We start from the raw sequence: 17,387 nt of genomic DNA on the forward strand, positions 1-17,387 counted from the left end.
CTTCTGCTTAGCCCACCTGTAAGAGATTTGCTCACAGTATCAAAGTTCTTTAGTGTGCAACAATATATTTCACACAATCTTCAGATAGAGTCTTTTAGTAGCAATTATAATGATCTTTTCGGATGGGTTTCACATCCCACCTTGATAAAAAAAAAGATGTACTTCTGATATTCTTCTCAGGCTTATTTTCAAATGTACAGATCCCTTCAGCAACACTTGGCAATACAACTCTCAGTTTCCCAACCTTCAGGTATTGGGATTCCCTCACACTCCTGTGGTCCTCTTGTGAATGCTTTTATTTAACAATTGCAATAGTCACTACCCTGCTTGGCTATTCCAGCCTTGGCATGTAATGTTCAATCTCTTTCACTCTGCTTTCAGGGGCCCTTGTGCCTGATACACTTTCTCAACTTCTCTGACTCTTTATGGCTCTTGCAGCCATAACATGCAATGTTCGTGATGTGTTCCTCTTTCTTTTCATGGGATGTATGCCCAGTAAACGTGCGTAAACTCTCATATGCTTGGTGGCTTTTCCCGTTGTGACATGAAATATTCGCAATGTTTTTCCCACTGTTTTTGTGGGGCGCTCTTCCCCGTAAACGTACTTAAAATCTTATACTCTTGGTGGCTCTTCCAGTGGCAACAAGCAATGTTCGTAATGTTTTCTGTACCTGCGTTGTTTTGGGTACTCTGTTAAACCAACCCTTTCAGGACTTCCTGGTGTCCCTAATTCAACAGCAACTGTGCTCCATACAGTGCTGCTTCAAATGGAACGTGCGATTGTCAGGTGGAGCACAGAGATCCAAGGTCCATTCCACTCTCAGCATCCGTTACAGTGCCCCAGGCCCACCACTGTTCATTAGTGGTCGCACCACCACAGAATACAGTTGTCTTCCCGTCGAGTTTTGTTCCCTGAATGGAGCCTCTTGCTCTGTCCAGCCACTTGCTGTCCAGCTTTTAGCTAACAGGTCTCTCTCTCTACACACACCATCACTGGCTCTGTGACTCGACATGCCCTTCCAGGATGGTGTTGCTACAGAGGCTTGCCTCTACATAGAAATTCTTATCCTCCCTCCATGGGACTATCCTCTCATCCATTCGCAATTCACTCTCTTTATAGACATCATTGTAACAACTAGAATTGTGTCCATCTTCCTTGACGATTGTACTCAGGCAGTGTTCAGTATTATCTAAAGCCAAAAGAGACAAATAAGGATCCCTTTTCACTATATGCTGTAGAGAAGCCAAAGTATTTCCAATATCCATATAAGCGGACAAGGTGAGTTGTACTGGGAGTTCCATAGTAGAATGTGAGTTCTTGTCCCAGAGAAGGGAGTCCCTCCCAGTTAGGTCCCACTTGCTAAGATCCCTGAGATGGGTCTTGCTTAGCAGGCTCACCTCCCTAGACTCAAAAGGGTGGCTCTCCTCTGGGGAGAAGGGACAAATTGTTCAGATTCATCACAAACCCTAGCAGCAACTATTGCTGCCAGAGATATAAGAGTAAAGGCACATTTTACACCAAGTTTATGTTTGGTTTCCCAACGCTCAAATGTGCAGTTGATTGTGCACCATAGTTCGATCACCTGTTCACAGAAACATTGCTGGTAAATCCTCCAAATCACATACAACTTTAGGCACCATAAAGAATACAAATTCATCAATGACTACAATCCAGTCATCAATACAAGCAATCATTGTTCTGGGTTGGAGTTCCAACACTGATGTTCAGTAAGTAGTTGATAAGACAATTGGGGTTCCAGAGTATGTTACAGCTTGCATGTCCTTGTGCTTAATCATAAATGTGTTCTTGGCTCTTGGTACCTTTACTTTTTTCCTTAAAATTGAGCATGTTTGCACTCATTTGAAAAAGTCTCAGTTCGCCCCTGGTTCATGGAATAATGACACCCAGCTACTTGCTCCCCCTTCATAGGGAACATTCTTGGAAAAGTAGTGGCTAATAAGCTTCTGTATTAAATACGCAAACATGATATTCTGCTTAACTATCAGCCTTGATTTTTTCGCCCCACCCTAGTACTGAGTCTGCAATCCTTCAGGTTTTGTTTGATATCCATCATATTATAGACACCAAGGAAACTTGCCTATTGTTTTGTTAGATCTATCTAGGGCCTTGAGACAGTGTCACACAAATCCCCCTGCTTGTCTTAGCTGATTGAATGGGCCTGAGTAAACAGGTATTACCAATGTATTTTCTTATCTAACTTAGAGACGCAAAGCCAGCCAGGTCAGAATGATTCAGTCCTCACCTACCTAGATGCCCTGTCGTGTTGCCCAGGATTTGATCTTGTCCCCAATCTCTTTTAGGTTATATGATGAATCTCTCGGTTATATTGTTCAAAAGTGTTATATCAACATTCATTAATACGCTGATGATACTCAGCTTTATTTGAAGATTTCTTCTAGTAAACAAATATATGTAATTTCCAGAAAGGTTAAGAATATATCCAAGAATCGATGTCTCTTGCAAATTTCAAAAGCAATGCTTCAAACACCAAAATTACACTTTTTGCCACCCCAAACAAAATTTTGACCATTCAATCTTATTTATCTGCTTTAACATTTCATGTCTGATCTTCTAAGTTAACTCATTTATTTAATTTTTTATGATTTTATACTGATAATAAATTGTGAAAAAAGACCATTTCAGCAAAACATCTCAAGCTGCAAACTACATTATGTCCAGTCCGCAATGTAAATGTATAATCCCTCCTACACTAATTCATACTCTGGTGTAAGCCCTTCACATATTGTTTGCTGAAATGCTGCAGTTGTTGACACTTCTCAATGTGCTTTCATCCACTAACGGCTTCCTTTCACGCTGGCACTCATATTGTGCTTTGAAAGACCATGTTACATATATTTTTTAGAACTACACTGGCTCCCCCTAGAAGCAAGGATTCATTTTTAAATTGCCATGTACGACCATCGTACTTCAACATTCATCCTATCTGTCTGTGAAGTTCAAAGTAGACAGTGGTGTGTGTTCCACCAGAAGTCATGAATTCTCATGGGCAATATTTTCAGAGCAGGAAAAACCAGCTCTTCCAATTATTGATGTTCCATTTCTATTCCATGCTTTTGGAATGTCCTTCCGTATGACCTAACAATGGTTCCTTCTCTTGTTGATTTTTTGGGGAAACAGTTCCAAGCGGCTGATGGGGTGTACTCCACCACAAGCCAACAAATTCTTCTTATGAATATTCCTGGAGCAAGAAAATTCAGAACTTCCAAAGAAGCATTTTCCATTTCTATTTCTCACATTTGGAATTCCCTCCCTCCTGACCTAAGAGTGGCTCCTTCTCTGATTTTTAGCAAAACACATGTTTTTTTGTTTGTTAAAATATAGTTTTTCATGTATTGGTCATATCGGTCCTGCTTCAGGTAATGTTCCAGTGCTCCAATATCTTCTGGTCTGATTTACACATTATGAAAATTCTGAAATAGTGAATCGCATTAGGTTTTGCCCATTTTGAGTCAGAAACATTTCAGTTTTGGCGTAAAGGTGCTTTTCCTGACTGTCGAAACTATATATGGCCTTAGTATGAACACTCTACCCCCTTGGCTACCTTGCCCTTTCTTTCCCCCTCCTCTACCAACCTCTGTCTACCTCTGTTTGGTAGCCCTCCCTGGAAGGTCTTTAAGACTGGCTACCTTCATCATCTTCCCACTCTCAACTCTCACTCTGCTGTCAAACACTCCTCTGACATCTGCTACCTTCTTGAAGAACTTGACCTCAATGTCCTCGTACTTACTGAGACATGGCTCTGTCACAAGCTTTGACACTCTCCTCCCTGATGGCTACAAGATCCTCTCTGCACCCAGATCCTTCTGGTCTGGAGTGGGTGTAGCCCTATTCTTTAGTGAGTGGATTCCTGCCTCTATCATTCCCACTCAGACTTACTCCTCTATTGAATGCCTTGTCTGCAGGCTCTCTCTCTCTTCTAGCCATTCTCTTACTGTGTCTACTATCAACTGGTCTCTTGGTCAAATCACCAAATTTTTCTGTGACTGGGCGGACCTCTCCTCCTCCCTCCTGGCCTCAACCACTCAACTCCTCCTCCTCTGTGATCTCAATATTCATCTAGAATCTCTTTGTTCCTCCTCTGTACTCTTCCATGACCTCTGCATCTCCCTCTCCCTCTCCCTCTTGATCCTCCCCTATGGCCTGACTCACTCTGCAGGGCACACACTTGATTTCTTGATCTCCTCTGACCCCCCCCTCTCCATCCCTCTGACCACTCCTCCCTCCTGGAGCGATTACTCCCTCCTCTCCTCTCATCGCTCCCTCTCTAACCCCCATGCCAAGCCTACCCCAACACTGCCACCTACCTTCTCGAACATCTGGCCCATGAAATGTGTGTCATTGGACGCTTTCACAGCCACCTTCTCTCCCACCCTCCAACTTTGGCTCACTCACATCCTGACACAGCCCTGTCTTTGCTCTACTCTTCTGTTTTTGATACTCTTGATGCTCTTGCCCATGTCATGAGGATCAATTTGCAGCCCAAATCCAAGTGCAATTCTTGGTATGACTCTGACATAGCTACACTTAAACGAAAGTGTAAGGCGGCTGAGAGGAAATGGAGGGCTTTATGTTCATCCTCTGACACACTAGCCTGTCGCCTGCTCCAAAGACAATACCGACTCTCTGTCCACACCAAGAAGAGAGGCCACATCCAAGTATGTGTCTCTTCGGCATCTAACAACTCAGCCAAAATCTTTAAAATCTGCAAAGAGCTGACCAACCCTCCTGCAGTCTCTACTCCTCCTGTCGGCTCCCAACCTCTTTGAAATGCCCTTGCCTCTCACTTCATCTCAAAAACCCAGGACATCCTGTCCACCCTCTCCTCACCTCCCCCTCCTCTCACCTCTCCTTCTGTGAACTCTGACCCTCCAACAGCCACCCCAACCCTCTTTCTTGTCCTTTGCTCTTTTCTCCCCTGACAAGGTCGCTAGAAAAGTCTGATCTATGAAAGCCTCATCAAAACAGGTTCATCCCTGTTCTTCTAAAACGACCAAGGACCATGTTGATACCCTCACCCTGGCCCTTGCTGATTTCTGCAACCTCTCCTTTGCCTCTGGAACCTTCCCCTCCACTCAGAAGCACTCTCTTGTGCATCCTCTTCTCAAGAAACCCACTGCTGATCCTTCTTGCCTGGCTAACTATCACCCCATTTCCATTACTCCTTTTCTGTGCAAACTCCTGGAAAAGCTTGCCATCTCACAGCTTAACCTTCATTCTGATTCTGTGGCTGTCTTCACGACCATCAGTCTGGCTTTAGAGCTGCCTTAAGCACGGAAACTGCTCTCCTGAACATCGATCAAGATCTGCTCTCCAACCTTGACTCTAGCATTCCCTCTGTCCTCATCCTACTTGATCTCTCTTCCGCCTTCGACACGGTCAACCATACCATCCTGCTCAACTGTCTCCATGACAACCTGGGTATCACCGATCAGGCTCTCGCCTGGCTGACCTCTTTCCTATCTGATCGACCCTCTCAGGTACAACTTGGCTCCTTCCTTTCACTCATCTATCTTTCTACCTGTGGTGTCCCCCAGGGGTCTAACCTCTTGCCCTGGCTTTTCAACCACTACTTGGCAACTCTCACTGACCGCATTGCCATTTTCTTCTCCAATTTCCAGTGCTATGCTGATGACACTCAGCTCATTTTCAGGCTTTCCTCAACCACCTTCTCCCCTTCTCTCATTTCTGATTGCCTATCTGCCATTCAGGATTGGTGTGCTGAACGATCTCTGCCTAAATGCCAGCAAGACTGAGATCCTCCTCATTGGCACACCTTCATCCTCCTTTCCCCTCACTCTCTGGCCGGTCTCCCTTGGTCCTCCTCCTAACCCCACCTTTGAGGCTAAGAACCTCGGGTCATCTTTGATTCCATGCTCTCCTTCTCTGCACACATATATGATGTCTCTAAGAAGTCAAACTTTCTACTGCACCTCCTCAGAAGTATTCTGCCTTTCCTCTCCTTCCCCCAGAAGCTCACTGTCTCCAGAGTCCTGGTTCTCTCTAGGTTGGACTATTGGAACAGCCTCTTTCTAAATCTACATGCCTCTACTCTCCGCCCTTTGCAACTCATCCAGAACAGGACTGCAAGACTTGTCCTTGGCCTCAAGCCCTGGGATCGTATCTCTGCAGCCCTGAAATCTCTCCACTGGCTCTGACTGGATGCAAGGATTACATTCATAACACTTTGCATTGTCCACAAGGCTTTCTGGGGCCTCGGTCCAAAATACCTTCAGCTGTCCCTCTGTAAATACCTCCCCTTGCAAGCTCTTTCGTTCATCTACCTCTAACTCACTCATGGTCAGTCATTTTTCAACTCAACAAGCTGGGGGTAGATCTACGTCTTCGGCTGGGGCCTCCCTCTGGAACAGCCTCCCTGCCACTTTGAAACTTGAAGAGAACCATCTCTGGTTCTGGTAGCACATCAAGACCTTCCTCTTTGCTTCTGCCTTCACCCCTCCTCTCCCCTGCAGATCTTCTCTCTCTCATCACTGTACACCTGGCCTACCCTCTAACTTCTGGGCCCAGGTACCTGCTCACCTTGCCACCCACACGCACTGCCTCCTGGCAATCCCTTGCTCTGGGGTCTGTATCTGTAACCATATAGCCACCCCCCCTTTTTTTCCTGCACTTATCAGACATACCCTGTCTGCTGCCTTAAACCCAGCACTTGCCACTTTCTGGCTGCATTACCACTGTGTGTTGCCTTTTATTATTTATTTATTTTATTATTTATCTGTATTTCCTTCGCTCAGCATTTTCCACTTCTCCCCCTTCCATGCACTTTCCCCTTTCCTTCTCACATGTGCATTCTGAATATCACTGTGCCTAGTAAGATTGTTGTTTTTGTTCTCCCTTGTTCCCCTCCCTTGCCTTGTCGCGCTCTGAAACAGTTGTATATGATCGTGATACAGATAAAATATCAATATCAATTGAGCCTTATTCCTCTCATATCTATAAAATGAGTCCTGAAACCACTACCTGCAAAGACTCCTGACAGTACAGACATTGTGAAAAATAATCTAATTGACACTATTAGCTAAATAGTGATTTTGTGTGTACGAAATACCTGATCACTACACATAGTACAATCTGGAAGGTGATCCCAAAGCAGGACATTTTAAGTCACATGGTTGGTCTGGGTTTCCTAGTGAGACAGAAGAAAGCATCTCTTATTGAACCTATGAAACTGCCTTGCCAAACTTTGGGGCTCATTACGAGTTTGGTGGTATCCTGGCAGTAGATCCGCTGAGATACCACCATAACAGAAATACTGTTACCACCACTTGGTCCTGTGGATTTACCACAGATTACAAATGGTGATGGGCAGTGTAAATTCCAATTTCTGAGGTCCATAGGGCACTATTGGGGATTTGTGGTGGAATTACCACTGGTGGAATTACCCAGTGTTAATTCTGCCAATTTTTGCAGGAAAAGTGAAGCATTCACTTCCAGCATAAAGCTGGAGGCAGATACTCGTAACTTGTAGTTTGGTGGTGCTGGAAAAATGTGAGGTAACAGAATTACCTCCACTTTTTTCCTACACCACCAAACTAGTAATGAGGCCCTTTGTCATTTACATTTATTGTCATCATGAGATAATGAACACTAATTGGTTAGTAGTTTTGAAAGTTACTTAGCAGAGTCTGAGGAAAAGGGAACAATCATTGTTTATCCAAAGATGCCAAAGATATTTGGAAATGTTAGAGGATGTAAGTAGTTGGCAGCAGGAATAGTAAAGGGCACTCCTGAATGAAATCAGGAGTCTATGCAAGGTATTCTGAATGTTCTTGGTCACCCATTAGCACACACAAATATTGAAGTAGACAAGCAGGAAGTAGAGCTTGCTATCCAACAACCAATGGATTCAGACACTAATATGCCAAGTATGCTCTACAGGTTAACCTTTAGCAGAGGGCATGATATGAACATGTAATTAAAAAAAAGCATGCATGTTTTTTGCATTTAGAAATCATGCTGGCCCAGGGAAGAGTTTTCTATGTCATGCATCAGATCATGGAGGATAGCTCAGGGGAAACGTGCTCGCCTTAGAAGCAAGACGACACTGAGACCCACAGGTTTGGTCCACGCTTAGAAACCTCTAGGTATTAAACATGGTATAAATAATCTATCAAATCATTTCACACGTAAGAGACTGGCTGCAGCTTATTGTATGTATTCATTGGCCTGACTGAATTGGCAACATTTAACATAAGATTCACAGCTCTGCACCACATTTTATGCTACCAGTTGAGCATGACAGCAAGTTGGAATACAATAATATTTTTCAAGAAGCCAATGATGAGGTTGGCTAGAAACTCCTGAACATTGGAATCCAACCCTATCTATCCTGTTTCAAATGACAAGTCTGATGCAAACTGTAACCAATATCTCATTTCATACTGTTTGCAGTGGAAAGACTACTGTTCACAGGCTGGTTGAGGCATAACAAGATTAGGTGCACAGTGCAGCCTCCATTGGTGATCTTGTTTCTGCTGAATCTCACCATGTCTCCTTTTCAGAAAACACTCAGGTTACTCATGTATTTCTCATAACCAGGTTGTACGTGTTGGAAAAGGAGCACGTTTCAGTGCATTCTTTCATTCATCAATCCATGTTTGCTCAGGTTGTCAACATGAGGTTGTATACATAGATAGTTTGTGCATCATTCGATACCAGGGATGCGTCCATTTTTCCTGTCCGGTTACCAATGCTTACCAGGACATGATCTGCAGTTACCGTGGTGATTATATATCCAGTCCTCAGTAAGAAACTGGAAGTGTCAAACATGTTCAAGAGATACAAGGGTGATGACACAAAGAGCAATACACAATGGGCCTCATTACGACCCTGGCGCAGTGGGTTTACGCCAGCGTTATTCGCGGCGGACCCGTCCGCCCTACTACGAGTTTCCGTAGCGCCATGGAGCGTTTTCCGCCTGGTTTTTCCGGGCGGAGAAATCCATGGCGCTACGGGACCTTGTCGTTAATTACGCCACCGTATTTTGAGGTGGCGTAATTAACGCCTTCCCCACTCCCATTATACCCTATGGGGCAAAAATGGGAATGGGGAAGGGTAAAATGGGGAATGGGGATTTACCGCCCCGCCAAGGTCGGAATGGGGCGGAAAATCCGCCAACCCCCATGGCGCTATCGGCAGCTTTCCGCCGTGCTCCATGGTGCATTTTGCACCGCGATTTCCGCCAGGGTCGTAATGAGGGCCAATGTGTTTTAGGTCAGGCACCTATTTGACAGAGAACGTTACATTGTATTCCATGAAGAAGCGACCATCCATGGTGGCACTGTACAACTTTGTTGTGAAGAGAAAGAAAATGGCTTGTGTGCAATTATTCTTTCTTTTCATACAAGCCTAGATTGCCCGCGAGGTTAAGGGATGCTTATCTTCTTCTACTGGAACCTACATTTGATTCCAATTCAAGAAAGGCTGTGGGTTCGCAAATACGGTCTGTGCGCTTGTAATCACTGATTGAAATAAAAGTTCTATCAAAAGATTTAGTAAAATATCAGCAGCATTACCACCTACACAGCCAGACCACCCTGGCTGGAACTAAAAATTGGTAAAAGATCGGGTGAGGTGGAGATGCGCTAGATATTGCAACAATAAGGCACACAAATAATATAGTTGATATTTAATAGTAACAGAAACAGCCGACACGTGTTTCGACACGCTGGTCGTTTTCAAGGCTGAATAATTGATAGATTATAATATAACAACAACAAGAAGATAAAAGAAAGAATACAAATCAGAATTGATACACACATTAACCACATCATCGTATAAACAAAAAATAAAAAATGGCAAATGACATTAGTACAAGACAAATATATCACAACACATTGTATAATACAAAAAATTGTTGGCATACCGTGAACCAGGGTTGAAGAGTGGAGTACGCGAAGTGGAAGCAGTTGCAAGAGTTAAAAACAGATCAAAAATTATATGATGAATGTAGTCATTTTTTTGCAAATGTTCAACCTATGAATACAATACTAAAATGGTGATCCCATTGAATGAATATAGCAATCAGAGTATGGAAAAATATATAAAACGGAACAATTCCTATGAAAAGTGCACAGAGACACCGGAGCCACCAGCCATGCACTGAAAACACCAATCACTCATTAGTCGAATAAAGAGAATGTCTTAAGACAGCATATAAAGGTCACCAATGGCCCTTAAAAAATCACAAGAAAGTCCTAACAAGAAGAAACTAAAGTCCAAAGAGAACACTTTAGTAAACAAACTAGGCTTACCGTACGCAGAATGACTTTGTTGATAAATCGTGAAGGGGTAATCCCTAAACCAAAGTAACCATGGATGAAAATGAAAGTAACACTCCATAAACAGATCCAATTAGTGTAAAAAACGACCAACACTGAAGGTGAAGAATATCAAATTGACATACCTCAAAATGAAGGAGGCGATGTGAGACTCAATCGGACATCGCATCCAAATAACAATCCCTGCCGTAATGGCCGCGTAAGTATATTACCTTGGAAACAAAAGTGTACAGTACCGTAAGGATACTGTTTAAAACACGTAAAGCAATTGTGCTGGAGCCGAGCTGGCAAAGTACTTACTCGTGAATCGAGCGGACAATTAACACGGAGATCCCCAAAAAGCAGTTGTCCATGTAAAAGAGAGGAAAGAAATACAGGATAGCGGCCGACGTCACGGCAATGACGTCGGCTGCGTCGCACGTATCGGACGTCGCATGTATGACGTCAGATGTAAACAAATAATATGTGTAAAAATCTGTTTGTAACATTCAGTATTTCGTGCCCTACATCTGTTTTAACTCGGCTGCTTGCTTTCACCACTTCTTGTGCTATATGCCGTTATGGCTCATATGTTATGCTGGTTCTGTGATTACTCACCTTTATTTCCAAGTTATTCCTGCCTTTGCGACCGTTTCTCATTATTTACTTTACAAATAACAGCATTTGCTTATTGACTCTTTTTACTTTACTTTTCATTATTGTAATTTGACCCTTATGCTAATTTCAAGCATTAGATTTTTTACACATATTATTTGTTTACATCTGACGTCATACATGCGACGTCCGATACGTGCGACGCAGCCGACGTCATTGCCGTGACGTCGGCCGCTATCCTGTATTTCTTTCCTCTCTTTTACATGGACAACTGCTTTTTGGGGATCTCCGTGTTAATTGTCCGCTCGATTCACGAGTAAGTACTTTGCCAGCTCGGCTCCAGCACAATTGCTTTACGTGTTTTAAACAGTATCCTTACGGTACTGTACACTTTTGTTTCCAAGGTAATATACTTACGCGGCCATTACGGCAGGGATTGTTATTTGGATGCGATGTCCGATTGAGTCTCACATCGCCTCCTTCATTTTGAGGTATGTCAATTTGATATTCTTCACCTTCAGTGTTGGTCGTTTTTTACACTAATTGGATCTGTTTATGGAGTGTTACTTTCATTTTCATCCATGGTTACTTTGGTTTAGGGATTACCCCTTCACGATTTATCAACAAAGTCATTCTGCGTACGGTAAGCCTAGTTTGTTTACTAAAGTGTTCTCTTTGGACTTTAGTTTCTTCTTGTTAGGACTTTCTTGTGATTTTTTAAGGGCCATTGGTGACCTTTATATGCTGTCTTAAGACATTCTCTTTATTCGACTAATGAGTGATTGGTGTTTTCAGTGCATGGCTGGTGGCTCCGGTGTCTCTGTGCACTTTTCATAGGAATTGTTCCGTTTTATATATTTTTCCATACTCTGATTGCTATATTCATTCAATGGGATCACCATTTTAGTATTGTATTCATAGGTTGAACATTTGCAAAAAAATGACTACATTCATCATATAATTTTTGATCTGTTTTTAACTCTTGCAACTGCTTCCACTTCGCGTACTCCACTCTTCAACCCTGGTTCACGGTATGCCAACAATTTTTTGTATTATACAATGTGTTGTGATATATTTGTCTTGTACTAATGTCATTTGCCATTTTTTATTTTTTGTTTATACGATGATGTGGTTAATGTGTGTATCAATTCTGATTTGTATTCTTTCTTTTATCTTCTTGTTGTTGTTATATTATAATCTATCAATTATTCAGCCTTGAAAACGACCAGCGTGTCGAAACACGTGTCGGCTGTTTCTGTTACTATTAAATATCAACTATATTATTTGTGTGCCTTATTGTTGCAATATCTAGCGCATCTCCACCTCACCCGATCTTTTACCTACATTTGATTCCAGTAAATCATGAGATATACGAAAACTACTACACGATTATAATTATAAGACCATTTGTATAAACAAAAGCATACTTTTACCGCAAATATTTACACTTCACATTTTCCTGCTGAATAGGATATGATAGATTTCAAATGACAAATAAGACTAGAAAATATAATATTGGGGTATAGAAATGACAAAGGTCTTTTCACTAGTGTATATTTGGCCTCGCTGATGACACGCAGTAGAGTAACAAGTAGACAGAATTCAAGGATACAACGTATATAATACATTACACAATAGGGTCTTCTCTATAATAAAAAACAAACATAAAATCCAAAGGTGTCTTTATATCAAACGTGTAAGGTAGTTGTTAAGGGTGTCATTGTTGAGGAAGTGCAAGACCCAACAGTACAAAAGGGAGTCTTTTTTTCTTACAGGTCAGATGTAGTAGAAACAGGACTAAACCTAGTAAGGAAGGCTTAGTAATGGATATCTATTGGGAAACCCTCTCACACAGCCAGTGTCTCTGTTCAACTATCACAATAGGAACAGGCACTATCTCCCTCACTAAATATTGCAGTGTCATCACGCATATTCACTGCATCATGCATGCAGGCAGATATTCAGCACAACATCCAAAGGATGAAGAAAGCAAATCACAACACACACACACACTCTCTTATAGAACAGAAGCAAAGTAGAAACACATTTAAAGGTGACTAGCCAATATAGGGAAGGAATACATAGGAAGCAAGAACGCAGCATGAATGTAAGAACTGTAAGGGTTATATATGTAAATATGCATTCTGCAGTTGTGCAACTGGCTTGTTCATTCATGCTCTGGACCCTTACTCTATGTTGCTTTTGCATGCATGTATGTCCTTGGCTACTCAAGATCATGTTAAGTACAAATATCATCCGCTGTTATGTTTTATTTGTGTGCAGTTTATCAATGATACTGTACCAGTTGCATACAGCATGCACTGCCCCAGCAATCCTGTCATTGTGTAAGATATGTCTTCCGTTCTATGTGACAGTTATAGAACAACTTTGTACTGAACATAGTTGCAGAATTTTGCATTTTACAGATGTGCATTTGTGTTCTTTCCCTGCTGTCATACTGTCATGCCTGCTGACGTTGTGTACCACTCAGTGTTATTTGTACACCTCTTGATTGGAATCAGGGATATCCTTCTCACTTTGAATATGCAAACTCTGACATTCTCACAATCAGTCCTTGTTATAAGAGACACCCTTATTCTCCCACTGTGAATAGGCACTCCCGCCCAATGCCAGTAGATGTGTATTGGTCTTTCACTTTATATCAATTGCATGTGGGAAATGGGGTCGAGGGGGGCGAGCATCATGATTCAGAGATCAGAGGATAGTACACACAAGCAATGTTTTACTCTACAGACTGTTCCTAGGATGATGAAGAGGGCGGGGCTCTTAACTGGTCTGTTCCACAGCACTGTCTCTTTATATGTTAAGTGATCATGCCACTGTAAACAAATAGTGATTTGAGAAACTAGGGTCTGGGAACAGAGCATACTACAGCCATTCAATGGTTTACTCGACAGCAGGAGTAGCAACCTGCACCACTCCTGATTTTTTGCCCCACCAACTCCATGATCCCTCACCATTAACTATACTGCTATTATGCCAAAACAACTTGCAAAACATATGTTACCTACCCCTACAGTCTGTACCGGATTAAGCTATATCCTATAGTTTGGGGATTCTTGAGAAGAATATGCACTCCCTTCCTTTTCTGATGTTCTTTCATCTTTTGAAATTCCCCAATATTGAGATCCCTTTGAGGGATCAATAATGCTGGAACATATATTAATACAATGGGACATATTCCTCCCCAACTTTTAGTCAACTGCAGATAGGCTCTGTATCCACATGCCCAATATTGGTCCATCAGAACAGCTTTTCCTCCATTCATCCCTGGGACCTCAAGTGTCTGTCCACATCCTTTGTTCCCTAGGAGTAAAACCAAGCCCCCATTCCTGATGTATGTTGTTGTATTCTTGAATGATATTATAGATACTGGTCCTGTTTCATTGTCGACCCATGTTAGAAACTTTGAATACTTGACCCATGATTCTAGGCATCTGTCATTCACTATTTGCACTATGGCTACTGGTTCCTTCTTTAATAAATATGCAGGGCAAGATAATAGTCCATCTTCCCATCCGGTACTGGTGGAAATACACCCATATACCAATAGCTGAGGTCTTTGCCATCATCCTGGCCATCTTGAACTTTCAGTCATGTCTGAGCAATTCATCCTCTTCATTCCAACAATTTGTATTCATTCTTCAATCTGGTATGGATGCATACGTTTTTTGCTCATCCAGCCCACCCACCTTCCATCCTTTTTGTCTTTACAAAAGTATCTTAATATGGAAATGTTCCTCTTGATCTCCCTCATAAAGTTGCTAATTGTCCTTCAAATTGTCCTCTGGTTGTACACGCTGCTAGATGGCTGAGACATATTGCATCATAAGTAGGCATCTCTGTAGCCTTTGTCAATACATTTCCTTGCTACATTAATGGCATACAGTATAAAGGAATAGACACTGCAGCTTTCATCTAAAATTCTCTTTCCCACCGCCTTCATGTGCTGATACCATAGGTTGATCTTGAAATGAGCCGATTTATTAAGATATGTGTTTATCTCTTAATGATGTTCCTCAATATCCCTTTCAAACCAAAACAGATGCCTTACAAGATTATAAAGGATATTATAAGTGTTTTCATCAGGGGCAATAGTAAATGTTACATTGTTCCCCTCCCTGTCTGTATCGTTTCTTGTAACATTTCTAAATCCCATAAAGATCAGGAGGAAAATACAAATCATAATAAAGAATGATATTGCAATTATTAATCCTCTAATGCTCATCAACTTATTTGATTGCAATGAGCCTCTTATCTTCTGTAACCTTCCCTTTTTATTTTAATTCTGAATGCTTATGTGACACAGAAACTCTTTATGGGTCACACTTTTAGATCAAGAACTGCGAGATGACTACTATGATTATTCTAAAAATAATATAAGTGTGTTTAGGACTGTGGGAAAAAAACCACACTATATACATGTGTCTTCTTACTAAAGCAGGATAAAACAGTAATATGTAAGTAAAAACAGTAGGCAAGAATGTGTTTATTGTTATTACAATGGGAAACATAAAGATGAAATGTGCTTCTCTTCTTTCAGCCCTGGTAATTCAATGCATTGTTCCTCTAGCATATCTAAAAACGTTCCAGGATAACTGCAAGTCTGTTTATTCCTTGTCAAAGGTTAAAAGATTGTCTTTAGTCTAAAACACTGCTGTGTTCTTCATTTTCCTTGTCTTTACCTTGGCCATAGAGTGTGTATTTATGCACAGTACTTCTTTGCTTGCTTCGCAGTTAGTAGATGATTCTATGTCAGGTCTTCCCTCTTTCTCCTCCTTCAAATTCCCATACACTGTTTTCCTGAAGCCATTCCCAATATTGTTTCTGCTCATCTATTGCTCTTTGGGCTCTATTGGTTCATTCTGAAAAGATATTGATACTCTCCTCGTCTCCATTTTTTTCCTCTGCCATTCCCCTTACACTTTTGGGAAACTTTAATCATTATTTTTCTTTTATTGAGGCTTCTTTTTTCTTGCAATACTTGATTCATTTGTTTCCTCCCTCTCTTCTCCACTCCACACATTTCTGGCTCCTGTCTTGATCTTATCTTTACTTCCTCTCCCCCTACCTCTTCTGTGACATCACTCCCAATCTATCTCTCTGATCACTTTCTTCTTTCTGTTTCAATTCTACAAGAATCCCCAGCTCCTGTTCCTCCTTCTTCGTTTGCTTCTCAATCGGCGTGACTTGCACAATTTTAATGCCCCTCCTTTGATCTCTTCTTGTATTTCTAATATTCCCTCTTATTCTTCCTTCCTCACCCTGCCAGCCGACAAAGCTGCAGCTCTCCTTTCTTCTTCTCTGTCTTCTTCACTTGACATTCTGTATACTGCCTCACCTTGTCGCTCTTCCCGCAAACCTCCTCAGCCATGGCTTTCTTTTCATCTCTGTGTCATGCAACGTGTTCTCCGGTACCTCGAACGACGCTGACTGAAATCCAAGACTGAGGGTAATTACAGTTTCTATTCTTCTTATCATGTTCTCTACAATGATTGTCTTCTTCTAGCTAAACATTCCACCTTTTCAGATCTTTTACAAGCACAATATTCCCACCTCAGGTGTCTTTTTCAAATTCTCTCTTGTCTTTTATCTCTTCCCTCCCCGGATCACTCTATTAACACTACACTATCGGCTTCTGATTTTGCCCTATTTTTCTCTTTTAAAGTGGTCTTGCTCCACTCTGCTATTAAATCTTCTACCCCTCATTCTTCTACTAGTTCTTTTACTCCTGTTCCGACAGGAACAATTTCCTCTTTCACTCCAATTACTAATTAAGTTACTACTAGCTAGTTGGCTTGGGGCACATCCTACTGCTTCTCCTACCGATCCTATACTGTTGATACGTATCCCTACATTCTATCCTTCTTTTGTTTCTTATCTTACTTCTTTCTTCAATATTTGTCTTTCTACTTCTACTTTTCCCTCTCTTCAAAAATGTCTCTGTTATTCCTATTCTTTAGAAACCTTCTGCTGATCCGTGAATACCCTCTAATTTCTGCCCTATTTCTTTACTACCTATCTTTCTAAACTATTTGAGTGTATTGTTTACTCTCAAGTTTCCACTTTTCTTTATGATAATGCTATTCTTCCTCATTTTACAATCTGGATCTCGCCCTTTTCATTCTACTGAGATGGCTGTTCTCTCTGTTCTTGATTCTCTTCTATCTGCTTGGTATTCCAAACATTACTCCTTTCTCATTCTGCTTGATCTTTCTGCTGCTTTTGATACTGCTGATCATTCTCTTCTACTAGCTTCTTTGTTTTACCTTGGTTTTTCTGGCCAGTTCTCTCCAGGTTTAGGTCCTAACTCTCTCAAAGAACGTTATCAGTCTTCTGGGCAGGGTCTTCCTCTCCCACAATTCCACTAACCTATGGCATTCCTCAAGGTTCTGTTCTCAGTCCTTTTCTATTTTCTCCTTACACCTCTC

This window comes from Ambystoma mexicanum, chromosome 11 (assembly GCF_040938575.1).
Source record: "Ambystoma mexicanum isolate Mex_15411 chromosome 11, UKY_AmexF1_1, whole genome shotgun sequence".
Classification (NCBI taxonomy): Eukaryota; Metazoa; Chordata; class Amphibia; order Caudata; family Ambystomatidae; genus Ambystoma; species Ambystoma mexicanum.